Raw genomic sequence first — 27,018 nt, forward strand, 5'->3', positions numbered from 1 at the left:
CCTGGGAAATTCACTTAACTTCTAACTGCCTCTGTTTTCTCATCTATAAAATGAAGATAATAATAGCACCTATCTCCCATGATTGCTGTGAGGATCAAATGAACATAATATTTGTAAAGAGCCTTACATGTTAAAGTTTTTACTATTACAAATGTCCATACTATGCTTCCAGGTTGTATCGTGAGATTAAAAAGTTCAATACTTTAAATGTTTCAGCACCACTTGCATTTATTGTCAGCCATTCACATTTAATTATAAAAAGATCTTTGATGATTAAGTGGTGCTGAGGCTATATGATTACAAGCAAAACAACAAATCTATCATGTCTGTAGATTTGTCCAACTGAAAGGCAAAAATGTAATTCTGCATATGAGATGCTAACTCAGTCTTCATGTTTATAACTAAATCTTTAATTTATAGGTCATGTAGCATTGGGAAAATTCCATTCTACACTTATGAGAAAATGAATAAGACAAATGACATCTTAGTATTATCATAAAATAGTTTTAGGGTTGAAGGACACCTCTCCTTTTTTTTCTTTTTTTTAATTAAAGATTTTATTTGAGTTTTTGAGTTTTACAATTTTTCCCCCAATCTTACTTCCCTCCCCCACCACAGAAAGCAATCTGTCAGTCTTTACTTTGTTTCCGTGTTGTACACTGATCCAAATTGAGTGTGATGAGAGAGAAATCATATCCTTAAGGAAGAAACAAAAAGTCTTAGAGATAACAAGATCAGACAATAAGATAGGTTTTTTTTTTTAATTAAAGGGAATAGTCCTTGAACTTTGTTCAAACTCCACAGCTCCTTATCTGTATACAGATGGCACTCTCCTTTGCAGACAGCCCAAAATTGTCCCTGATTGTTGCACTGATGGAATGCACAAGTCCATCCAGGTTGAACATCACCCCATGCTGCAGTTAGGATGTACAGTGTTTTTCTGGTTCTGCCCATCTCACTCAGCAGCAGTTCATGCAAATCCCTCCAGGCTTTCCTGAATTCCTGTCCCTCCTGGTTTCTAATAGAACAATAGTGTTCCATGACATACATATACCACAGTTTGCTAAGCCATTCCCCAATTGAAGAACATTCACTTGATTTCCAATTCTTTGCCACCACAAACAGGGCTGCTATGAATATTTTTGTACAAGTGATGTTTTTACCCTTTTCCATCATCTCTTCAGGGTATAGACCCAGTAGTGGTATTGCTGGGTCAAAGGGTATGCTCATTTTTGTTGCCTTTTGGGCATAGTTCCAAATTTCTCTCCAGAAAGGTTGGATGAGTTCACAGCTCCACCAACAATGTAATAGTGAAGGACACCTCTCCCAAGACACTCCCTGCCCCCAAGTTCTTCTGGGGGTTCACAGATCACTTTCTATTTAGTTCAAATCCTTTATTTTTCAGATGAATAACCCGAGACAGAGAGGTTAGGTGTCTTGTATAAAGTCACATACAAGAAGTGGCCAATAAGAATTAGAATGCTATTCTTCTGATTCTAAATTTAGTGCTCTTTTCATTGTACTGGAGACATAGGAAATATATGTATGCAACATGGTACATGAAAGATGCTGACTCTAAAGTCAGAGGATCTGGGTTCAAATACCCAAATCTATTGGATGCTTACTACTTGTCAGAGAAGAAAGAGGGAAACTAGGACACCTTCTTATCATGGAAGCTCAGGAGTGAATTTTAAAGAGTTGAGTATATAGATCGCAGACTTTAGATTGGACAATTGGTTGGTCACTGGTGACATTTACAAAGCTATTTTTAAGTACAGAAGTGGGGATAGAAGGTAAACTGTATGGGATTAAGAAACAAGTAGCTTGTTTGAGAAGTCCAACTGTAAGATGAGGATACTGAGATAAAGACTGGGAGAACTGGAGGAATCGTCTTTTGCTGATCTGGGCTTCTACCTGTGTTTCCTGGGTGATTTATTTGCCTGACTCCCTCTCAGCCAATCAGAAATCTTCATGATGGTGTGGCAGGTTTTTTTTTTTATTGCTCCTGATTTATTGTGTCCTATAACCTGCACATCATAGACTTTCTCAAATGTCAGAGAAGTAAGAGTCCTCAGCTGTCCAACCTGACCTTGAATTGGAATATCTCCAGGGATGGGGTAACTCACTCCTTGATGAAACAGGTCATTCCCCTTTGGGACAAATCCTTTACATGAAACCAAGATTGACTCTGCCACCTTCAACCCCAATGCTCCTTGTCTTGTCCTCTAGTGTCAAGTTGAATGAGTCTTGGGCCTTTTCCATATGCAAGAAGACAATGATCAAATCTTGAAGCACCCTACTCCCTTACTTCATCCCAAAGTCATCTCTTATCTAGCCTAAACATTCTTTTTTCCTTCTACTGTTTGATAGCTATATGGCCTTACTTCTGGGCCCCTCCTTATCTTGGTGTGATCAAATTTGACATTTCTCTAATATGTGTGGTTGGAATTCAATCAATCAATCAATAAGCATTTGTTAAGCACCTACTAGGAGACAGACATGGTATTAACCAAACAAAAAGAGGCAAGAATCTTGCTCTCAAGAAGTTTACAAGCAAATGGGGTAAGCAACATGAAAAAAAATGACAACAAAATAAATAATATACAGGGTACTTAGGAAATGAAAGAGAGAAAGAACTGGACTTAAGATGAGTTAGGGAATGCTTCTTATAGAAAGCAGGATTTTAGTTGAGATTTAAAAGTAGTCAAGGTGATCAGTAGTAGTCAGAGGAGAGGAGAGGAGAGGAGAGGAGAGGAGAGGAGAGGAGAGAGAACATCAGGGCAGCTGGAGAAAATACTCATCTCCATCTTAGAACAACCAGCATATTGAATCAAAGAATGATAATGACAAGCACATAAATTGGATTTGGGTAAGTAGATTTTGAAATAAGTCACCAGCCTTACTTTCTCCTCCAGAGCCGTCTGAGTCCAGTGAATCGAGATTACTGGAGATAACCCTGGATGTGAGATAATAAGGGTTATAGGACTTGCCCAGGGTCACACATCTAGTAAGTATCAAGTGTCTAAGGTCAGATTTGAACTCCTGTCCTTTTGATTCCAGGGCCAGTGTTCTATCCACTGCATCACCTAGATGTATAATGCTGCCTTGTACCCATCGAACTACTTTGGTGCATATTTGAAACAAAGCTCTCCCTTTAATCCCCCCCCCCCATTCTTTAAGATAGTAAATATTGTTGATTCATGTTGAACTTGTCAACTGAAATGCTAAGATTTCTCTCGATTAATTTTTACTAATATCTTTTTTAATTTTAATTTTTTCCAATAACATGTAAAGCTAGTTTTCAGCATTCATTTTTTGTAAGATTTTGAGTTTCACATTTTTCTACTTTTCTCCCCTCCCTCCTTCCTCTCTATAACAGCAATCTGTTATATATCTGATATAAGTCTTACATCATGTTTAGTTTGAATCCATATTAGTCATTTTGTGAAAGAAGAATCAGAACAAAAGGAAGAAAATCATGAGATCATGAGAAAGAAAAAAACATAAAACATGTTTTAAAACATGAAACTAATATGCTTTGGTCTGTTTTCAGACTATAGTTTTTTCCTGGTTATGGATGGCATTTTCCATCACGAGTCTTTTAGAATTGTCTTTGTTCATTGAACTGCTGAGAGGAGCTAAATCTATCACAGCCGATCATCTCACAATGTAGCTATTAAGATATACAAAATTCTCCTGGTTCTGCTCACTTCTCTCAGTTACAGTTCATATAAGTCTTTCCATGTTTTTACTGATATCTTTTGCCAGGATGCCATGATGTAGTTGATAGAGTTGCCATGGGAACCAGAAAGACTTGAGTTCCAGTCCTGTCTCCTACATATCTGAACCTGTACAAATCACCTATAAGTTGTGGAGAAGATGTTAATCTTTATTGGTAGAAGGAATTTTAGAAACTGAAGTTAGAATTGGGAATTAAAATTCAGGCATTCTCTGTATACATGAAATCACAAATCTTATCTCTAAACCTGCCTTTTTAAAAAAATAGCATCTTAGTTTTAAAATATATCCTTTTGGGGGGCTAGGTGGCATAGTGGATAGAGAGCACTGGCCCTGGAGTCCAGAGTACCTGAGTTCAAATCCGGCCTCAGACACTTAATAATTACCTAGCTGTGTGGCCTTGGGCAAGCCACTTAACCCCATTGCCTTGCAAAAAACCTAAAAAATAATTAGAAATTAAATTAAAATATATCCTTTCTCCTTTGTTACCCAACAAGCCATTCCTTATAACCCAAAATTAAAAAAAAGAGAAAAAAATCCAACAAAATTAGCCAACACATCAATTAGATCTGACAGTTACATATAGTGTTCTTCACCCATACTTAATCCTACCTCTGCTGGGGGAAGGAAAGTTCATTTTGTAGTCTCTTCTTCAGGGACAAGCCTGGTCATTATAATTACATAGCATTCGTTTTGTTGTTGTTCTTCCCATGTACATTGTTAGAATGTAACATTGTTATATATATTGCTTTCCTCATCTATTTACTACCTGCTACATATGTATATAGAACGATAACCATACATAAACTATAAAATATAACTATGTATATAAAATGATAAACTATAAACTATAAAAATGATCACTATGAAGAATTCTAAGTTCTTAGAATTCTTCATAGTGATCATTTTTATAATATAATAGTATTCCAATAAATTAATGTGCTACAACTTATTTATATGTTCCTCAATTAATGGGGATTTGCTTTATTTTCAATTCTTAGCACAAAAAGGTGCTATTCTGAATATTTTGGAATATATAGAGCCTCTTGAATTTCTGTTTTTGACCTCTTTTATTTGTCACAGAATGGAATTTCAGGGTCAAAGAATTCCTCTATCCCAGTTCATTTAAAAATAATTATTTTCTTCTAAGAAAATAAACTTGACAAACAATCACCAGACAGGAACCATATACAAAGAATAGAAAAGAAGATTCTAACTGAAACTGTGAATCTCTGTGACATTCCACATGGTTTAAATTTTTTTTGTTTTTATTTTTTAAAGCATTAGCACATAGTAATTTAGGACTGGTTTTCACTTAGGTTTGAGTTCATTCTTATTTTCTGTTTTTGTTTTTGTTTTTCAAGGCACTGGGGTTAAGTGACTTGCCCAAGATCAAACAGTTAGGTAATTATTAAGTGTCTGAGGCCAGATATGAACTCAGGTTCTCCTGACTCCAGGGTGGGTGCTCTAACCACCGTGCCCCTGAGTTTGTTCTTAAACTCTAACCTTGGGCAAGTATTTGTGCCTTCTAAGACTCAGTTTCTTCCTTTCTAAAACAATGAGATAGGAGTAAAAGATCTCTAAGGTTCCTTTCAGCTTTAACATTATGTGGTCCTGTGATTTTATATGCTTTTTCAAAAAGTAGACTGGGGATTAAGATTCACAGCCTTAGGGGGAGTCTCAACCTACCCAGCCCTCTTCAGAGTAGCCAGGTAATCTTTCAGGAAACCAAGACACCAATGTGATATGTGCTTGGTGACTTAAGGTCCAGATGATCTTGCTCTTGAAAGTAAGGGCAGAAAGGCAGCAAGGAACCTTCTCTAATACCACTCCCCTATCTGAGTTTCTAGGTTCCCCACAGGGGATAGGTTCTAGTCCCTGAAAGCAAAGCTTGTTCTTCCCTCTGCTTTCTGGTGCCTTCATGTTCCTGGTGTGGGATCCTGGCACAGGTGATGTCATCCTGTGCCAGTCTCATGACCTGCCCGGCCCTGAGAAGACTGGACATTGTCCTTGAAGACTTTGAACCATTGTTGGGTGTCCCAGGGCAATGATAGTATGTGGCATTATTCCCTCCAAAGTCTGGCTAAGGAATAAGTATACACTGAGAATCTAAGTCTAGGTTAGGGGAGAAGGGGGAAGCATTCTTAGGATCAGTCACATGGATCTGTGAGTCATTCATCTCTGGAGTGGAAATAGAGAAGACACAGAAGGGACACAATGGAAGTTTCAGGGAAAACTTGTCTCCTGTCTCTAATCCTCTCCCTACATCAAATCTTAAAGGAGCGGTGGTTATCCATTGTCTCAGGTCCTACTGGTGACACACTGACTGACATGTATCATATGGATGTGGACATCCTGGTGGGTATTTGATGTGGGGTCACAAAGACAGTATATTAGAAAAAGAGCCAGATTTGGAGAAAGAGAATGGGGCATTTAAATCCTCTCTCTATTACTGACTGTCTCTATGATTTTGAAGAGCCTCTGACTCTCTGAGTGTCAATTTTCTCTATTGTCAAATAAAGGTAATCTAATAAGGACTAGGGAGTTCTAAGATCCCTTCTAGTTCTTAATTTTTGGAATCCTATGAATGATTTTGGGATTAACTGTGTATATTTAGTCGCACGTGTGTGTGTGTGTGTGTGTGTGTGTGTGTGTGTGTCTATGTGTGTTTCACTGGTAACTATCAGCACCTTAGAAGTCTCTAGGTATGGACATGGCTGCAGAAGACCCTGTATGGGATGAGGAATTGCATTGTCTTGGGGTGAGATTTTGTATCTATTGTGTTTCCGGGGTGAGGTGTATTTTATAACTGAGGTACAATACCCATCTCTTGATTTCTCTGTGGCTTTGGGGGCTGGGTTGCTGGGTAACAGTTGAGACTGGGGGGAGAATTTGGAGCCTCCTGCTGCGGCCCCTACTGGCCCCATTATCATCTGAATGATGATGTCTCAGAGGGAACCTCAGTCACTCTCAGCAAACACAAGGAGCAAGAAAACTCCCTCCTCCCCTGTTCTTTGTCTGTGGATTCTGGATGCAGACATGGACTGGCCCCCTTGGGGGCTTCTCTCTGGAGAGTGGGGAGCACATCCTGTATGTGTATGTGACTGTATTTAGCTGAGCTTGTTTATCTCTTTATATGCATGTGCAACTGTGTCTACCTGTGTGAATATTTGTACAGATTTGAGAATATGCATGTTGGTGTCTTTGTGAATGTATGGATATGTGTACTTGGGTCTTAAAACTGGTCAGAGGATAAGGTGCTGCCTACTTTTCCCACTGTCCCTCAGGAGACATTGGATAGTGGCATTGACCCCAGCATCACTTGTCTAGGTGCCTCTTTTGTTCATGGCCATGTGGTGAAAAACTGGTGGAGTCAGCTGAAAGGTCAAATCTTTTTATTTCAAGAAATTTGTAGTCCTAAGGAGATGAGTCAGATGCATATGGTTAAAGTAGAAGGGATTTAGGCTGCTCATCTATAGGAAGAAACATAGGCCCTGCCCTCAGGAACCTCCATTTTAATGGAGGCATACATAAAAGTCTGGCTCTTCAGGACCCCCCCCCCCCACCTTTATTCTACTCCTCCTTCCATGATGGTGGAGACACAATTCTTGCCCTCAGGGGTCACCAGTCCAATGGGAGGGGAGAAGGACTCATTTGATACCTTCAGGGAGATTCTATTCTATAGTAGATACTCATAAAACCCCCTGTTTTTAAGGAACTCTTATTCTGATAAGAAACACAATTTCCACTCTCAGATTTCCCTAAGTCTGGTGGAAGAGATAGACCTTGACCTTAGGGAGCTCTCAGTCTAAAGATGAAAACAGGGAAACAACCAAGAAATAGAGGACCAACTCAACCAGAAAGGACAAATCTGGAAAGTCTTCTTGCAAAAACGTGACCAGACTATAGAAATATATAGATTATCCTGGGTCTCTGAGGGCATTAGAGATTAGATAAATTGGATAAAACCACTACCTTGAAAATAATAGAACTGGTTGTTCTGAAGTATCTTTTTTTTTAGTTTTTTTTCAAGGCAAATGGGGTTAAGTGGCTTGCCCAAGGCCACACAGCTAGGTAATTATTAAGTGTCTGAGGCAGGATTTGAACTCAGGTACTCCTGACTCCAGGGCCAGTACTCTATCCACTGCTCCACCTAGCCACCCATTCTGAAGTATCTTAAATTGAACATGTTTAAAAAATAATTTATTTTGTCACACTGGGATCTTATCAGGCGTTTTTATCTTGCTGGGATGCAGACTTCCACTGTATTTCCTGATGATTCCTACTCCATGCCACCCTGAACTTGAACCACCTATTCTTCTCCCAGCCTCTCTGCTTGTCTATCTGCTTTTCTATCCATCTAGTTATATATCTCTCCTTCACTCCAACCCTCTCCTCTTCTAAATTCCCCAAATTCTATTGACAGAGTCATTCTCCTTGTTTGCAACTTCAGGTCATCCTTCACCTTCAATCTCCTTCACCTCTCATATCAAATTAGATATCCAAGTCTTGACCATTCTACCTTTATGATATCTCTCACATCTATCTCTTTCTCTCTTCTCACACAACCATCATCCCAGTTTAAGTCTGTATTACCTTTGACCTAGGTTATTGCAATAGCCACCTAAATATTCCCTTTGTTTCTAGTCTCTCCCCTCCTTCCTTCAATTTTCTAGTAATAATAATAATAATAACAATAACAATAATAATAATAAAACTATTGTTTACATAGTACTTAAAGGTCTGCAAAGGGTTTTTCAAATATCTCATTTTGTTCTCATAATAATCTTGGGTAATACTATTATACTGCTTTTCTAGAAAAAGAAATTGAAGTAGTGGGGGGTTAAGTGACTTGACCAGGGTCATCCATCTAGAAAATGTCTAAGGCAGGATTTGAACACCAGTCTTCCAGACTCTAGGTCCACAGTACTTCTATGTTGTCTCTAATTTGGTACTTTTACAGAACTGTGACATTATTAATGTTTTTTACATGTAGAGAGCATGAACTGAGGATGTTGGCATATCTGTTCTTTATGGAGTAACATTTTGGGGGCACTTTCTTCCATTTGGTACAGATTTTTTATACCATCCATGCTCTCTCATTAGTCTGCAAGTCAACAATATTAAATTCTTATGTCATGTCAGGCACTGTACTGAGTGCTAGAGATACAAAAATAAAAATGAAATGGTACCTACCCTCAGAAAGTTTAGACTTTAGTGTATAAGATGACATGGACAAGTATAAGTCTATAAAAAATGAATCCCAGGACACTTTCAGGAAGGAGGGAATTAACATAGAAAAAGGTTTCATGTAGAAGGTAGAGCTAAGAAAGGATTATTATTTTTTATTTTTTTAAGAAAGGATTATTAAGTCATGCTTGGTAGATTTGCAGGTTTCAGGTACTTTTTTATTATACTATGTTATGGAAATGTTTGTTTTATTCCATAAATATATATATATTAATGCATAAAAAGAAAAAAGAAATTAAGAATTCTGAGAGGCAGAGGTGACAGGAATGCCTTTTAGGCAGGAGGATGCAGAGATGGGGTAAAAGGCTGTATGTATAGAATGGCAAGTTAGATCCCACAGAATGTGGGAAGGGAAGTAATATGTGAGAAGACTGGAAAGACAGGGAATACATCAGGTTGCATAGGATTTTAAATGTCACAGTTTGTATTTGATTTTTTTAAAAAAAATATTTTTAATTTATGGAATACAATGTTTCTAAAATATAATACAATAAAAAGATAATTATACATGAAACTACAAATCAACTATGCACAACTTGCTATTGCTTTCAAATATACAACAAAATTATCATGTAAATTTCTATTGTTCCCCCCCCCCCCATTTATATTTGAGTCTTCAGGCACTAGGGAGCAATTGGAGTTTATTGAGCAAGAGGTTACATGATCAGACCTATGTTTTAGGACTTTGGCTTGTGGGTGGAGGATGGAGTGGGGAGAGGTTGATGCAGGGAGACCAAAAATAGAAGGATTTTGCAACAGACTAGGCAAAAGGCAACGAGGGCCTGAGCCACAGTGATAGCTGTGTATGTGTATGGAAGAAAGGAGGGAGGAAAGTGATGTTATAGCAATAAAATGACAAGATTTGACACTTTTTCAGATATTTGGGGTGAGTGAGAGTGGGGAGGTGAGGATGAGGTGAGGTAGCAAATCTGGGGGACTGAGAAGTTGGTGGTGTCCTCAAATTGAATTGGGAGATTTGGTAGAGGGGTGGGTTTGGAGGGAAAAGATAATGAATTATATTTTAGATATGGTCAACATGAGATGGTGCTGGAACATCCAGTCAGAAATGTGTAATAGGTATTTGGTAATACTGTACTAGAGCACATGAGAGAGAATTGGGATGAATGTATTCCTATTCATAGAGATGATTATTGAATTTATGGGTGGCAATGAAATTACAAAGAAAGAAAAAAAGGCGAGGGTTCAGGACAGAGTCTTGGGGTTAGGGGGTTGTGATGCTTATTTAGCAAAGAAGACTGAGTCTGAGTGTCAGACAGGCAGGAGGATAATTAAGAGAGAGCAATGTTACAAAAATTTAGAATGGAGAGAGAGCATCCAGGAGATGAGAGTAATCAATAATGTCAAATGTATCTAGGAGGTAAGAAATGATAAGCAGGATGATTTCAGAAAAACCTGGAAAGACTTATATGAACTGATGCAAAATGAAGTGATCAGAACCAGGAGACTATTGTACAAAATAAAAGCAATATTTTATGATGATCTGTGAATGACTTAGCTATTCTCAGCAATACAGTGATCCAAGGCAATCCCAAAGGATTGCCTTGGATCTACCTCCTAAGAAGGAAATGATATTCTATTGTCTGAATACAGACTGAAACATTTTTAAAAATAGTATGCTTTGATCTACATTCCACACCATAGTTGCTTCTCTGGATATGGATGATATTTTTCCATCATAAGTCTTTTAGAAATTTCTTTAAGGATCACTGTATTGCTGAATAGAGCTAAGTCTTTCATGGTTGCTCATCACAAAATTGTTAATGTTCTCCTGGGAACTCAAAACTTTAAATTAAAAATTGTTTTAACATGTAATTGGGGGAAAATAAATATTACATATTTAAAAAGCATCTGAGAGACTAAGAAAGATGAAGATGAAGAAAATGGCATAATATGATAATTAAAAGATCACTGGTGACTTTGGAAAAAAACAATTTCAGTTGCGTTTCTGAAGCCAGATTGGGGAGTGTTAGAAAGAAAGTACTAAGAAGAGGCACTGAGTATAGACAGCTTCCCCCCACCCTTTTTCAGTCTCTTACAAGACAATGGGGTTAAGCAGCTTGCCAAAGGTCACACAGCTAGGTAATTATTAAGTGTCTGAGGTCAAATTTGAACTCAAGTCCTGATTCCAAGACTGGTGCTCTATCCACTACACCACCTAGTTGCCCCTACAGACAGCTTTTTTTTTAAGGAGGTTGGTGGAGAAAGGGAGGAGACATATAGGACATGGGATGATGAGATTTAATGAGGCAATATGTGTAGGCTTTAGGGAAAGAACTAGTAGGGAGGGAGAGACTGAACATAAAGGGAATGGGGATGAGAGTGGGGTTAATACACTGGAGGAGGAAGTGGTTAGGATCAAGGGGGGCAAGTAGGTGGGTTGTTGTTTGTCCTACATTCTCAAAGAGGGCCAATGACAATCTGATGGTGATGTCTTGACTTGCTCAAATCATGAGTGTGATGTTTTGATTTGTGCATGAATCAAATTTAAGTGAGTCATAGTTGTGCCAACTCATCCACCTTTCTCTCTTCTCCAGAATCATAGAAGTCCAGTGGCAAGACAAAGGTCAAGACTTCTACTGACTGAAAGTAGATGGGCTGACCTTGGTGAAGAGGAAGACAACATTTCTATAACAGAGTGGAGGAAAAGAGGAAATAGTTGGAACTGAAGTCAAGTTGGTGGGGAGAAGTCAAATGAGAAAGAGGAGAGGAATTCTTATTGAATACCCTTGATTATTTTTTTTCAGGAAAGTCAAAGACAAGTGTTTCCAGAGGCTTAAGGAAAGAATTGAAGACTTGGAATGACCTCTGAGGGGAGTGGAATAGGGAATAATTAGGGAGGAGTAAAGGAATTTCCTTGCTACAATGAGGACCCAGGGATAATTAAATAAATTACATTTGTAGTGCAAATCATTAGCCCTATTTTGGGACTTCTATATCTTGTCAGATGGAAAGAAAGAGGTGGATGGTGGGAATAATTCAGAATCAAGATTTCTCAAAGTGTGAGTAGCATTAGGACAAGAAAATGAGGGAACCAAGAATAGGGGATAGAGTAGAATTGAATTGGCTCATTAAGGGATCAAGACTAGGAGGGGAAGAGTATGTGTCCAAGTAATTGTGATGGCAATAAAATGGAGAGACTCCTGGTCATCATGAATATGAAGAATAGATCTAAAAGGAATAAGGAATAGAGAAAGATGGAAAGATAGGTGATTGGGATCAGACAAAAGTATTTGGAGTTATTAATTAAAGGAGAGGAACACTTAGGCCAAGGACAAAAATCAAGTTTATGACTATCTCTCTGTGAAGCTGAGATGGGGGGAGGAGTTGGTCATTGGAGCTGAGGAGATCGAGGAATTGGGGACTGTAATATAGGAGGGAACATCAACATATGTACTTATGGGCCAAAGAGGACTATTGTGAGCTGTCACTGAAATCGTTGGGAAAGTTGGGGAGAATGTCCTGGAGGTTGAGGTAGTAACTATTAGGATCTGAGTTGAGTGATAAATTTGAATACTGTGAAAGAGAGGTTATTGAGTGAGAATATTGGACAGAGATTCTGTAAGTGGCAGTAGGAATCAAGGAGCAGTTTGCTTCTACTTCCAGGACCAATGAATCTAAGGGTATGAGACAAGATGTAACCAGTGCTAGAAAAGAAGCCCTGGGATGTTCTTCCTTCTGGGAAGAGTCAAATCTGAGTGAGAGTCAGAAGATGGAAAGAGCATGAGAGGAAGAGGTATAAAATGATAGGAAGTTTGTTCATTATAGAACTGGAATTCCAGGAGACAGAGTAGAAAGGATGGGAAAATAAGGAGTGGGACACTCAGGGAGCAAATAATATCATGGGATTGGAAAGTCAGAGGGTTCAATAAAACCCATTGAATAACAGAAGTTCCTTATGGATTCTTGACTATGTCCTCCCATAAAAGACACTGATTGATAGACAATCAGGGGAACTCATCCTCATTTAAATCAAACACAAACATTTCCATGATATTTATGGTAAACCATATCCTTTCCTTATCCTCTTGATATTATAATTGAAGTAAATTCAAAATTGACTTTTTGATAGCTACTTCTAACAGGATGCTTCTGCATTCTGCATTCTGCTCTTAGTATGAATTTTTCTCTTTCCTTCAAGAATTTCATTTTGCATTCTATATTTTAAAATGGTGTTTTTATAGTAGGCAGTCAAGGAATCTTCTTTTTGTAATTTTGAAAGATTTCATTTATTTTGAATTTTACAATTTTTCCCCTAATCTTGCTTCCCTCCCCCCACCCCCCACAGAAGGTAGTTTGTAAGTCTTTACATTGTTTCCATGGTATGCATTCATCTAAGTTGAATGTGATGAGAGCGAAATCATATCCTTTTTTTTTTAGTTTTTGCAAGGCAATGGGGGTTAAGTAGCTTGCCCAAGGCCACACAGCTAGGTAATTATTAAGTGTCTGAGGTTGGATTTGAACTCAGGTACTCCTGACTCCAAGGCCAGTGCTCTGTCCACTGTGCCACCTAGCTGCCCCCGAGAAATCATATCCTTAAGGAAGAAAAATATGAGATATACTAGAATTACATAATAAGATAACATTTAAAAAAAATCAGAAGTCTTTGCTCTTTGTTCAAACTCCACAATTCTTTCTCAGGATACAGATGGCATGTGTCTGTGCCTGATTGTTGCCCTGTTTGTATGAGCAAGTCCATTAAGGTTGACCATCACTCCCATGTTGCTGTTGGGTGAAGGAATCTTCTAATATGAAATTTTCTTTCCAAAATTTTGCCTCTGAAAGAATGGAGTCCTTAATGCATCTGATTTAAATACCTCTCTTAGACCTTCTCTTTCATAATTCTGGGAATCAAAACTTTTTTTTTCCATTTCATGTCTGAGATTAAATTCTTCTCATTACATTTTCACTCAATATTTGCTCAAGGAATAACAGAAGTGAGTTCTGTCCAAAGCAAAGTCTCCATGTAATTAATCTTCAAGGTTGTGAGGCTTGCTGAATTCCAGCATCATCTCAGGCAGAGGCAACAGCTGCAGGTCCACCCTCTTGAGCTTGGGACATTGTGTAGATCCAAACGCAGCTGTCCATTGTTTATCCCTCTGTCTTTGCCACACAATCAGCCCACCTTCTCTGAAAACATCCTTCATGCTACATCTCTTGTAGAATTCTTGACTGGTAAATGTATCACCCACTAGGTACTTTTCCACTGTCCTCTGAGTGACCCTCAAAACCAATCTTTCTGAATCTGCGATAGTCTATGATTCTTAGCATCACAGGATGAGTATTGTTAAATAAAGAAAGACTATTGTTTCAGGGAAAAGCTGAAATCATCTTTCTGAAACATATGCTTGTCCACGTTACTCCACTGATCAAGGATCTTTGGTTGCTTCCTTTTGCTTCTAGGATAAACTCCAAATTGTTTAGTTTGGCATTTAAAAATCTTTCACAACCTGGCTCTACCCTACCTTTCCATACATATCATGTTACTTCACAGTCAGTCTGTCAGTCAGTTAATCAGTGAACAAACATTAATTATTTACTATAGACCAGTTATAATTTTTTAAGTACTGGGGATAATAAAAATGAAACAAAATGCCCCCAAAACTCCTTGTTCACAAGGAGATCATATTCTAATGCAAAAAAATTTGTACATACAAGAGGTTTTTTGTCCTTTTTGAAGAGGATCAATGAATGACATCAATGAATGACAATGATGTCTTGACTCATGAATAAATTAGATTTAAGTTAGTCAGAGCTACACAAAGTCATCCATCTCATACTCCTTTCTTCAATCATATTGATGACCATTGGGAAAAATTGTTCTTATCAGTCCATTCCACCAAAGGAAGTCTTCTTCTTTCACATGCTTGGAGTAGACATCCCCTTAACTCATCAATAGATTTGAGTTCTGTTAGTTACTCTCAATTTAATTTAGCTTGTCTTCTGAGACAGTTTTACCAGACTGTACACTATAGCTTCTTGGAGTCACAGGTGACAGTCGGGGGAAAAGTGGATCCCAAAGGTAGATGAGCTGCTCTGAAAAGAGCTAGGAAAATCTTCACACCCCAAATGTTAGCCTTCCTGGAATATCCTATACAGGATATATATAAATACAAGATAATCTCAGAAGAAAGGCACTATTGGGGTGGGGGATGAATGGGTAGGGACTTACATACTTTATCTTCCAGCCAGTTCAGCCTAGTTGCTATTCCCTGAACTCAACATCCCAATTCCCCTACTCATTATCTTTGCAAAGGCCAACCTTTTGTACATTGAATACATTTATTCCTCATTGAATCCTTAGCTTTCAACCACTCAACCACTACTTCCAAAGAGACATCTTTCCTTATTCTCCCTATGATTTGTGTCTTCAAATTCTCTTGTATTTATTTATCTGTGTTGATGTTTCATCATCCAGCAGAATGAAAGCTTGAAGGTCAGGAATGATTTTCATTTTTGCCTTTGTATTCCTAGAATCTAGGGCAGTGTCTTGTAAGTAGTATTAAAAATACTTGTTGAATGGAATTTATTTAAATTTAGTGAACTGAATTTATGGAAATCAAAGGCATTTTTGCATTTTTCATTCTATATTTAAAAATGGTGTTTTTATAGTAGGCAGTCAAGGAATCTTCTTTTTTTTAATTTTGAAAGATTTTATTTTGAATTTTACAATTTTCCCCTAATCTTGCTTCCCTCCCCCCACCCCATAGAAGGCAGTTTGTTAGTCTTTACATTGTTTCCATGATATGCATTCATCTGAGTTGAATGTGATGAGAGAGAAATCATATCCTTAAGGAAGAAAAAATTACATAATAAGATGACATTTTTAAAAAAAGATAAGAGGTCTCAAAATCTTTTGTTGTTGTTCAGTCATGTTTGACTTTTCAAAACCTCATTTGGAACTTCACTGGCAAAGATATTGGAATTTTCCATTTCCTTCTCCAACCCATTTTACAGATGAGAAAAATGAGCCAGAACGGAGTGAAGTGAATTGCTCAGGGTCACACAGTAAGAATCTGAGGCTGGATTTGAACTCAGGAAGACAAGTCATCTTGACTCCAGCCTTATATTCTATCTACTGGATTACTTAGCTGTCCATTTAAATTATATGACTTATCTATCATCTATCTTAGAAATATTATTTATTATTTATCTATTGTTTATCTATTTAACAATAAAGGTAATGTGATGGGAGTTTTCTTGAAGTATTCAGACAACAGTTTCAATTCTTGAGATGACTTTTGATTTGGTAATTCTAAATGGCAGAGAAATATACAGATGGGGATGGGGATTGTAATAGAAAAGATATTGCTAGTGATGGTTTTTCTTCCAAATTATTTACTTGCTGGGAAAATCACCTAATTTCTAGGGATTTTAGTTTCTTCATTTATAAAAATGAAGTTTGGACATAATCTTCTAATTTCCCTTCCAACTCTAAAAACTGAACCTATGGGTTTGACCTGGTAGAAAACAAACCTGATCCAGTCAAACCCAAAAAAGGCTTGGAATCAGAAGACTTGGGATTCAATTCTTGCCCTTTTACTCAGTTTTAATTTCCATATTCATAAAATGGGGGGGGGGTTGGAGAGAGAGACTCTTTCCTTGTCCATTTCCCCAAGGTTGTTGTGAAGACCAAATGAGAGCATTCTGAGCATGGTAATGTCCCCTATAAATGGGACATAGGTTAATGAAATGGTTGTGTCAGTGTTTATAGTATCACAGATTTAGATCTGAAAGGAACTTGAGTCCAAAGCTCTCCTTTTATAGATGAGTTAACTGACTTTCTCGGTATCCTGCAGTCAGCAAATGTCTGATTTGGGATTTGAACAGGAGCCTTCTTGACTCCAAGTCCAATTCCCTCACTACCATTTTCCCTCACTTCTCATTTTCAATGAGCCCAGAGATCAAGTGGTTAGAAATATTAAGAGGATTGGAAATGTCAGTCTAAAATTATTCTAGGTTCCAAAATCTGACTCTGTCATTTAAGTTGTGAAACCCAGGGAAAGTCACTTTGCCTATCTGGGCCTCAATTTTTTCATCTCTAAAAGGGGGGTATGGGGGAGGAAGGTTGGATTGGAACATATTAAAGTCCCTTCTAATTCAAATCTATGAAATCATCATTTGAGAGAGCAAGGGAGAGGGGTGATCCATAACAGAAACTAAGGAATAGCTCAATTAGGGATTTAAGTAGGAGTTGGGCAAATTCATTACAAGATTTTGGAGCTACAAGTGACCTTAGATATCTATCCAACCCACACATTTTACAAATGAGGAAATAAGCCCAGAAGGGAAAAATGACTAAGTCACATAACTATCAAGAAGCAGTTGGGTGACAGAATCATAGAATCTTGGAGGTGCAAGGACCCTGAAATGCTAGAGTCAGATGATGAGCCATTTGGTAAATTTTCTTTCTTTGTAGGCAATTAAGTGACTTGCCCAGGGTCACTAGTAAATGTCCAAGGTCAGTTTTGATCTCAAGTCCTCTTTATTACAGGACCAGAATACTACACACTGAACCACTTAGATATCCCCAGTTGATAAAATTTCAATTTGAGCATTTACACCTTGGGAACCATCAAATTCAACCTGGAAGTCAGCAGATGTTACACATCAAGGTTTAAGTTATTATTTCATTGATTGTAGACACTTAAGAAAGTGAAGAAAATGTCAGTATTGAAGGTTCAGCATAAAAGTGTGTTGTGTGAACATTTCCCCCACCCTTCTTCAGAGTTGGTGGTTAAACATTTACTACTACATTTACTCTGAATGTAATTCAACCCTGAACAGGAATCTCGTCTATAATATCACCTCAAGAGTAGTCAGGCTGAAGTTTCAATCTGAAGATGTTCAGTGAAAGGAAGGAAGCTTGTTTAGTTTGAGTCAGCATGGATTGTTAGGATATTTTCCCTTGTATCTGTTTTCCCAAGATCTGACCTTTTACCCATTACTCTGCATTAAACACTTTGGGCTAAGCAGAGTATGTGTGATCCTTCTTACAGATAGCTAAGTCTTCTGCTTTCCAGGTTAAACTTTCCTGATCTTTCAACCAGTCCTCATATGGTATGATATTCCCAGTACCATCAAAAATGTTGATTGCTCTTCTCCGAATGTATATCAATTTATTCATGTCATCCCTAAAATGTGGCTCTTAGAACCAAACTCAGTGATCCAGATATGTTCTGACCAGTGTAAATTACAGTAGGGCTAATATCTTGCTTGTCCTGAACACTTCCCCTCTGTTAATACAACCTTTGTATAAATTTAATCACTGGTTTAGGTCAAGGTATTAGTAAGAGTTGAAATGAGAACAGCTGAACTCAGGGATCTAGGTAGAGAAAGAATTTGAATTTCAACCCTGAACAGAAAGGAATGTGCATATCCTTTGATGCAGCCTATACCCCAACCCAAATCCCAAAGAGATCATAAAAAAAGGGAAAGGACCAATATATCAAAAAATATCCATAGAAGCTCTTAGTGGCAAAGAATTGGAAATTGAGGGTATGCTCATCTATTGGGAATTGGCTGAACAAGTTGTGTTACATGAATGTAATGGAATACTGTTGTACAGTAAGAGCTAATGAGCAGGTGGATTTCAGAAAACCCTGGAAAAATTTACATGAACTGATGCTGAATGAAGAGAACAAGACCAGGAGAATATTGTAATAGCAACATTGTATGGTGAGCAGTTATTTTAGACTTAGTTCTTCTCAGCAATACAATGAAACAAGAGAATTCTGAAAGACTTATGAAGGAAAATACTATTCACATCAGAGAAAGAATTTTGGAGTCTGGATGCAGATAGAAGCATAGTCGTTTTACTGTTTTTTCTTTGTTTTTCCTGCCTCATTCTTTTGTTCTATTCTGATTCTTCTTTCACAACGTGAATAATGTGGAAATATGTTTAACAGGATTGTTTTTAGATTATTTGCTGTCTTGAGAGGGAGGGGGGATGGAGGGATTGAGAAAAATTTGGAACTCAAAATTTTATAAAAAATAAAAGTTGAACTATCTTTACATATAATTGGAAAAAACAAAATACTATTAACAAAAAAGAAGAAAACAAAAAGTGTGTGTATATATATACATAATATATACACACATATATATATATATATATATATACACACATATACAAATATATGTATATAAAAGAAAAGAACCTGTAATTAGTTGGTCTGTATTCTGACATTCCCCACACCTTAGCTGAAGTTAGTCATTTTCAATTGTGTCTGACTCTTTGTGAGCCCATTTGGGATTTTCTTGACAAAAATGCTGAAGTGATTTGCCATTTCCTTCTCCATCTTATTTTACAGATGAGGAAACTGAGGCAAAAAAGGATTAAGTGACTTGCCCAGTGTCACACAGTTATTAAGTGACTGAACTCAGGTCTTCTTGAGTCCAGATCCAGCACATCATTCACTGTGCCTGTTGAAGATATTGAAGGTTCCTTATCATTGAAAGTTTTAAAGTAAAGATCAGATAGCCACTTGTAGGGGATGCTGAATTAGAAATTCTTATTCAGGCACAGGTTGACCTAGATGATCCTTGGGAATCTGCCATCTCAATCTTAGATTCTATAATCCTAAATATGTTAATGAAAAATGGGAGTGTTCTTATGGGGAATGTCCCTGGTGCTTCTAAAGGTAGTGATGATGTTGGTGTTGGTGACCTTGTCAGGCAACAGTAGAAGTGATCATTTTAATGCTGATGGCATTGAATAATATGGAGGATGGAGTTCTAAGGAAGAGATTTGCACTTCACATGGACAAGACTGGGCTCATATTATGGAAGAGTTTAGGATGAAGAAGCAGTAAGTCTAAACTCTAGTTCTGACCCAGTCATTGGACTCTAGTATCATGGGTAAAATGAAGAGGTTGGCATTCTGGAAAGAAATCTGGATTTGGGCTTTAAAAATGTGGCTAAAATGTACAAACTCTGACCCAGAGATTCTATTACTAACTGTATTCCCCCAGGACGTCAATGATAAAAAAGAAAGGTCTCACATATACCAGAATGTTTATCACAGTACTTTTTGTAGTAACAAAGAATTAGAAACAAGGCATATTTACCCTGACTGAGGGATGACTAAATGAACTGTGGTACATAAATGTAATGAAATTTTGCTTTAAGAAACAACAAATGTGAAAAATTCAGAAAAACAGAAAAAAATTATGTGAATTTGTAGCATGTATGTTCAGGTCCAATTCTTTCAGGTAGGACCAGGCAATTACATTATCCCCTCAGGATTCTAGGGTCTATATTCTCTAATGCCAATGACTTGACTCCTCACTAGCTGTGTCTCCTATACCCATTTTAATATTTTTAAAAAGCAACCCATATTTTCTTATTAATATCCACTCTAAATGCCACCATGGGCAATTTAAAAAAATTTAAAAAACAAATTCCTCAGGACATTGCTAGCATAGTGTAGCCAAAAAAAGAAAAGCTTCCCATGTTAAACATGTTCAAAAATGAATATCTCTTCCTGAAATTTAAGTTTCCCACCTCTTTGCCAAGTAGGTAGTGTGTTTCATTTTCATCTTAATCATTTTGATTTATCATTGTGTTGATCAAAGTTCCCAGATCTTTCAGAGTTGTTTTTCTTAATATCATTATATAAATTGTTCTTCTAGTTCTGCTCATATTAGTTGATAAAGGTCACCCCAGTTACTTCTGAATTGGATATTTCATCATTTCTTATGGCACAATAATATTCCATTATGTTCATATGTCACAATTTGTTGAACCATTCCCCAATAGAAGGATACTGACTTAGTTTCCAATTTTTGGCTATCATGAAAAAGCTGCTATAAATATTTTTGTCATAAAGATTCTTCTTTTAAAAATTCCTTTGGGAGTACAGTCCTAGAAATGGTATTGCTGGGTATCCAATGAATAGAGAACTGGAACTAAAGTTAGGAAGACTGAGTTCAAATCCAACCTCAGACTCTAGATGTATGACCCTATATGAATGACTTCATCTCTGTCAGTTTCAGTTTCCTCATCTGTAAAATGGTGATAATAATAGGATCTACCTCCCTAGATTGTTGTGAGGATTAAATGAGATATTTGTATCTTTGCAAACCATAAAGTATCATATGAATATTATTATTTATCATTATAATCTGGATCAAAGGGTATGCAGAATTTGGTAACTTTCTGTTCCCTTTATTTGTTATGGGACCAAACAACAAGGAATCAAGTTCTGTTTAACCACATAATTTAGCTTTCAAAAAGGAATATTTATTTCAAGGAACAAATATATAAATATTTCCCTTCCCTTCTGCCCCAGGTCAATACCTTGCTCATACTGATCCCTACAGAGCCCATATTTTTCAGGTTGTATTAACTCAGTTCCTACATGGTTTTGTTCCCACCAAGTTTATAGCAAGATGGTTAGATGCACCTATATCTCAGTGACTGTTGATCTGGAGTCACCTCCAAAGGTAACTTCTTGTTTCTCAGATCATTGGTGTGATGTTGGCTTCAAAACTCAGATTATGGGATGAGAGGATGCCAAGGAAGGCTTCACTTTCTTTAGACCTAAAGGGAATTGATCTTGAGTTGGCTACAAACCAGAATGCCAATCAGAAAACCTCTCATCATGTGGTTAGCAGGCAGGAATCAGTTACAGAAGGTCCAGGAATACTGGAATCTCTCCAAATCACTTTCCTAACTTGGCATCATGATTCTCCCAGAAGCAGCTCCCTAGGATTCTTCACTTGTAGAGGCACCATTTAAAGTGGTCTGAGCATGCTCCAGACCATCATTTCAAACTGATTGAGAGTGAAGAAAGCACAACCAGGAAAACCATATAGACAATGTAAATAGAAAGAACACAAAGATAAAGCTCAGTTCTGTATAATTACAATGACAGAGAAGCTTGCAGGAGAAGAGTTTTGAAAATGCTTCTTTGAAGAGGTAGGGCATCATGGGAGTTGAATAATGAGCATTGTCGGATTTAGTTTATGCATTGGTTGGCTTTATTAAACTTCATTTTTTTCTTTCTTTTTTGTACATTTTTGGGTTGGGGATAGAAGGGATATATTTAACCAACTAATCTATTAATCAACTAGTACTGTGCTAAGTTCTGGGGGACAAAAAGACAAAAATGAAATAGCTGGCTGGTACATATAGTAAAGTTGGTAAAAAAGTCAAAAGTTATCAATCTTTTCTAAATGAGGCAATTGGGCTAAATGGTGTCCAAGGTACCTCCCAGCTCTGACATTCAGTGACTTTCCATGCTGTGTCCATTTTATAGACATTCTGACTATCCCTTTTCTACCTGGTTCTTTCCAGATGGAAATTCTCACCTCTTAAATTTGTCCTTGTGCAGAGGATGTGTGACAACATGTGGATTCTGGTGAGTTTTGTACCTTCCAAGAAGACTAGGAGCTGCACCACACCCTGATCCCACCCTTTCCCCATCACTCACCTAAATACCAGAGACAAGCCTGGGAGACTCCCCCTTCCTGAGAAGAATTAAAAAGACATGTCAAAAATTCTAGTCAGGGAGCCTCTTACTTAGCCTTTGGTTTTATGTCTTTGCTTCCAATGCACAAAACTCTGGGGTGGGCACTGTGAGACTGGAAGAGGGTTGGGGTCAACAATAACAACAACTGCCAGGATTCCTATAGGATTTTAAAATTTATAAAAACTATTACATTTGATCTTCAAAGCAGCTTTGGAAAAATAGTTGCCATTATTATCCATTTTGCAGATGAAGAAACTGAAACAGATGGATTAAAAGAATGATGGTCTCACCCTCAAGGATGCCTCTTTACACATTTTGGAAGTCAATATGGTGAAGTGGATAGAGTGTACTGGACATAGAATTTGTAAGATCTGGGTTCAGAGCCCACTTCTGGCAAACTGATTGTGTGACTCTGAGCAAGCCATTTCTCATCCTGGGGCTAATGGAAGTAATATAATATCCACATTATTTATCTCATGGGGATGTTGTCAGGCTCAAAGGAGATAAGGTATTTCAAGTACTTGGCAAACATTAGATGATGTGATGTTTTGTCCTTTATTCTTGAAGAAGACCATGACATTAGGGGGGTAATGCCATGACAAGTACATAACTGGATTTGAGTGAGGTGGTGCTGTGCTGTCACCAGTCTTACTTTCTCCTCCAGATCATCTGGGTTCAGTGACCAGGTATGAATCAGGACAACTGGAGATGACCCTAAGATTGGAGACAATCAAGGTTAAGTGATTTACCCAAGGTCATACAGCTAGGGCTAGCTAGGTGGCACAGTGGCAAACATTAAAGTGTTAAATAAATGTTGAATTGTTATCTCCATATTTTCTATAGTATTTTGCATTGTTCATGTTATTTAGTTTCCCTAGTAGCAGTGTGGAGTAGTATAATGAGCAAATGGTTTTGGAGTCAAAAGACCTGGGTTCTTGTCCTAATTTCAGCAATTCAATTAATGGCTCTGAGACTCAATTTTCTTATCTATAAAATGGAAAAATAATATTTTCTTTGCCTGTCTTTTTGAATTGTTGTGAAGAAAGTATTGCAAACTTTTTTTTAGATTTTTTTTTCAAAGCAATGGGGTTAAGTGGCTTGCCCAAGGCCACACAGCTAGGTAATTATTAAGTGTCTGAGGTCAGATTTGAACCCAGGTACTCCTGACTCCAAGGCTGATGCTCTATCCACTTTGCCACCTAGCTGCCCCTACAAACTTTAAAAGTAGTATGAACTATGTAGTAAGTAGTAAATTTAAATGTAATATGGGATAATCAGTTTTAGAGCTTCAAGAAATGTTAGAGATAATTAAATCCAATTCCATCATTTGTAGCTTGTCCAAGGCCACACAGATAAGTAGTAAAACTTGGGATTCATGTCCTCTAGCTCCAAAATCAGTTTTTTTCCCCCCCTAGTATGCCACATTGATCTGGAGTAGTTCAAAGGCTCAGTGGATAGAGGATTGGAGTCAGGAAGACCTGAATTCAAAATCATTTACTAGCTATGTGACCCTGGGCAAATTACTAAACTTCTGTTTGTCTTAGTCCACAGGAAAAGGAAATAGCAAAACCTTGAGAATCTTTGCCAAGAAAACCTTATGGACAGTATGACTTATGGGGTTTTGAAGAGTCAGACATGGTGAATAGAGTACCGGCCTTGGAGTCAGGAGTACCTGGGTTCAAATCAGACCTCAGACACTTAATAATACCTAGCTGTGTGGCCTTGGGCAAGCCACTTAACCCCATTGCCTTGAAAAATCTAAAAAAAAAGTCAGACATGACTGAAAAGCAACAACACCTCATTGGGTTATAATTAGCTGCTGATGTTGATGTGTTGTTATTGCATTCTTCTCGTTGAATTCAATGGAGTTTACATGCAAATATTCTTTCATATTACTGTTCTACAGACTTTAAAACAGATGGATAAAATAATTGCTTACTGTATTTGAATAAAAGTATTGAGATGCAAGCTCATCTTCTGGAGGCTCACTGAAGGTATCCCAGGACAATCAATTAATCAGTCAACCAATAAGCACCTGTATTATGATTTTTTGACTGAATTATGACAGGAATATTTTAGATACCTGCATATTTGCTTATCTTAATAGCTTTAAAATATACAATTGCTAATACTAATTATAAATGAAGAAACTTGCTTAGTTGAAGTTAATTTAAGAAAGAAATGTCATTTGAATGTTAGAATATACTTCAATGGCCACAATGTTTGCTATATTTGATGTAGCTATTCTTATAGAGATTCTCCTGGAGAAGAGGGACATTTGGAAACTAGTATCCCAAGAGTCCTAATACATGTGTTGTCTTTTCAAGCCAGGGCAAATATTCTAACTGAACCTAAACTGCAGGACTTTGTAAATCGGACAGTTAGAAAACACAAAAGAATAAGGAAATTGATGTATGCAGCAATTAAAAGTCTGAAACCCAACTAAATATCCAGCCATATTTTTCAAAATGCATTTGTAAAAATTACAATGTTTGCAAGTCTTTCATCTTAAATAAATATCTATACCAAAAAGAATGCTATTTTTAAGTTTTTATGAATCGTTATTATGTCTGGGCAATTATGGACAACATACAGTGATATGTTGTTTTGTTTCCAATCTTTCATTGCACAATATGCCATCAATCATATAATAAATCTGAGAGCCTTAAAGAAAACATTCTTGTAAATTTGAGTGGCAATGACCTAATCTGGAATCACCATCATAAACCTTCTGTTACTATTTTTAAATCCACAAGACTCAGCCATTTGTGTTTGATGCCTCTTTGTCAACATATTGAAGGTTGAGTTCATGTAGCTGTCATTAATAGAGTGTCTTTTGGTTCCAATTTTGCATCTTAGCCATTTCATAGACTCTGTCTACATTTGATACATCCACTCACACAAACATGTTGTTTATCTTTACTATATGTTTCTGAATTAAAGAGATTTGTTTGTTCCATAATTATTTCTCTAAATTTTAGCCTGTTTATCATGTGTCCTGAGCATATCTAACAATCCCTTCCTTTGATGAGGAAACAAATGTTTCTATAATTGCCTTAGGGGTGATAAGCCTGTGTTTAATTAATTATTATGAGTTTTTGCTTTGACAATCTAGATCTGTTGCTGTCCATTTTACTTTGCCAAAAGCTTGTCAAGACTGATATTACTAGAAGTTTTTATTTTCTAATTAAACTTTGACTTCAGGGTGCCAGTTAGTCTCTTAACATATATTGCTTCAAGCTTTCTCTTTGACAGCCTTATGCTCAATTTGGTGTTTCTAGTGCAAGCCAAGGTATTTGTAAGTATTATCTTTATCCATGAATTCAATTGGACCTCTAAGCTAATTTTCATTCTCTATTTTGCTTTGAATTTCTTTAAGAATTTTCACTTTTTTGAGTCCAAATGCCAACCTGATGAAGTATCTGTTTAAAGTGTTTTTCAATGAAACCATATAACTTGATGCCATCCAAGTATATGAAATGATTAATATGGTGCTACGATTTAAAAAAACAACACTCATTTCTATTTGGGAATTACAATAAATGGATTTAGGGCTGAGTGGCACCATAGTGGGTTTAAATAGTCTCCCCAGCAGATGTGATATTTATTCTTGTTATTGTTGTTGTTATCAAATTGAGTGATTTAGGACTCAAGATACGTGGAAAGTTGCTTATCACAGATAACAACTTTTCTCATTTCTCCATCTGAATCCAATTATGCAAGGAAGTGGAGATTCATCTATCTTCCTAGGGACAGGGAGAATCAGAAGACTACTTCTCTGCTCTTCTTTCTATGTACTGTCATTTCTCCTCTTAAGTTTTATTTAGACCTCAGTCTTATATAGACTCACTGCTTCAATGGAGGTTGTTGGGTACAAGACAGGTTTGGTCAAGGCTTGGATGGTTTGAGAATTCATTTTATGAAGTCATTGTACTACTTCTCAGACCAACCCAGAATACCCTTTAGTCTGCCTGCCTGCCATGTCCCTGAACTCATCCATCTGGATGGTAGGTCAACATCAAACCATAGACACCAGCCTGTGAGCTTATCTTCTTCGATTCAGTCTGAGGATTCTTGAGATCCATGGGGGGCATAGCTAAACCTGTATGTGTGTATGTGCTGATATTCTGATCTGGGTTTGTAAGTTTGCTTTTGTACATATATATATTAATATGTATGTATATATATACATATATAAATATATATTGGGATATTTGTGTATGTCCATTTAGGAACCTGTGTGTGTGTGTGTGTGTGTGTGTGTGTGTGTGTGTGTGTGTGAATTTCTAAGATATAAATATTAACAGTGGAGGGCTAGGGGCCTCTACCTGGAGTGCTGGACCTTCCCCAGGGATAAGGAAAAGAGATAACTCTATGTACCTCAGATAGTACCTGGAACTTGGCCAGAAAGCCTGCCACAAAGAGAACAGCCCAGCCTGGGGGCTGGCCTAGGGAAACAATTGTGTGAATGATGCTCTGAGGGTTCTTCATCTCCCAACTATATTCTAACTGTTATCAGTGTTGGATGACTATGAAAA

General features: G+C 37.3%; 1 long non-coding RNA gene across 1 annotated transcript; it reads left to right on the plus strand.

Moving 5' to 3' along the window:
• Positions 1-5,796: 5,796 nt before the first annotated feature.
• LOC141523674 (uncharacterized) lies at positions 5,797-25,000 on the plus strand. The gene is made up of 3 exons (XR_012478556.1): positions 5,797-6,096; positions 22,306-22,369; positions 22,727-25,000. It is a non-coding gene; the product is annotated as an uncharacterized LOC141523674 (long non-coding RNA).
• The last annotated feature ends 2,018 nt before the right edge of the window (positions 25,001-27,018 follow it).

The sequence above is a fragment of the Macrotis lagotis genome, chromosome 5, assembly GCF_037893015.1.
Source record: "Macrotis lagotis isolate mMagLag1 chromosome 5, bilby.v1.9.chrom.fasta, whole genome shotgun sequence".
NCBI classification, from domain to species: Eukaryota; Metazoa; Chordata; class Mammalia; order Peramelemorphia; family Peramelidae; genus Macrotis; species Macrotis lagotis.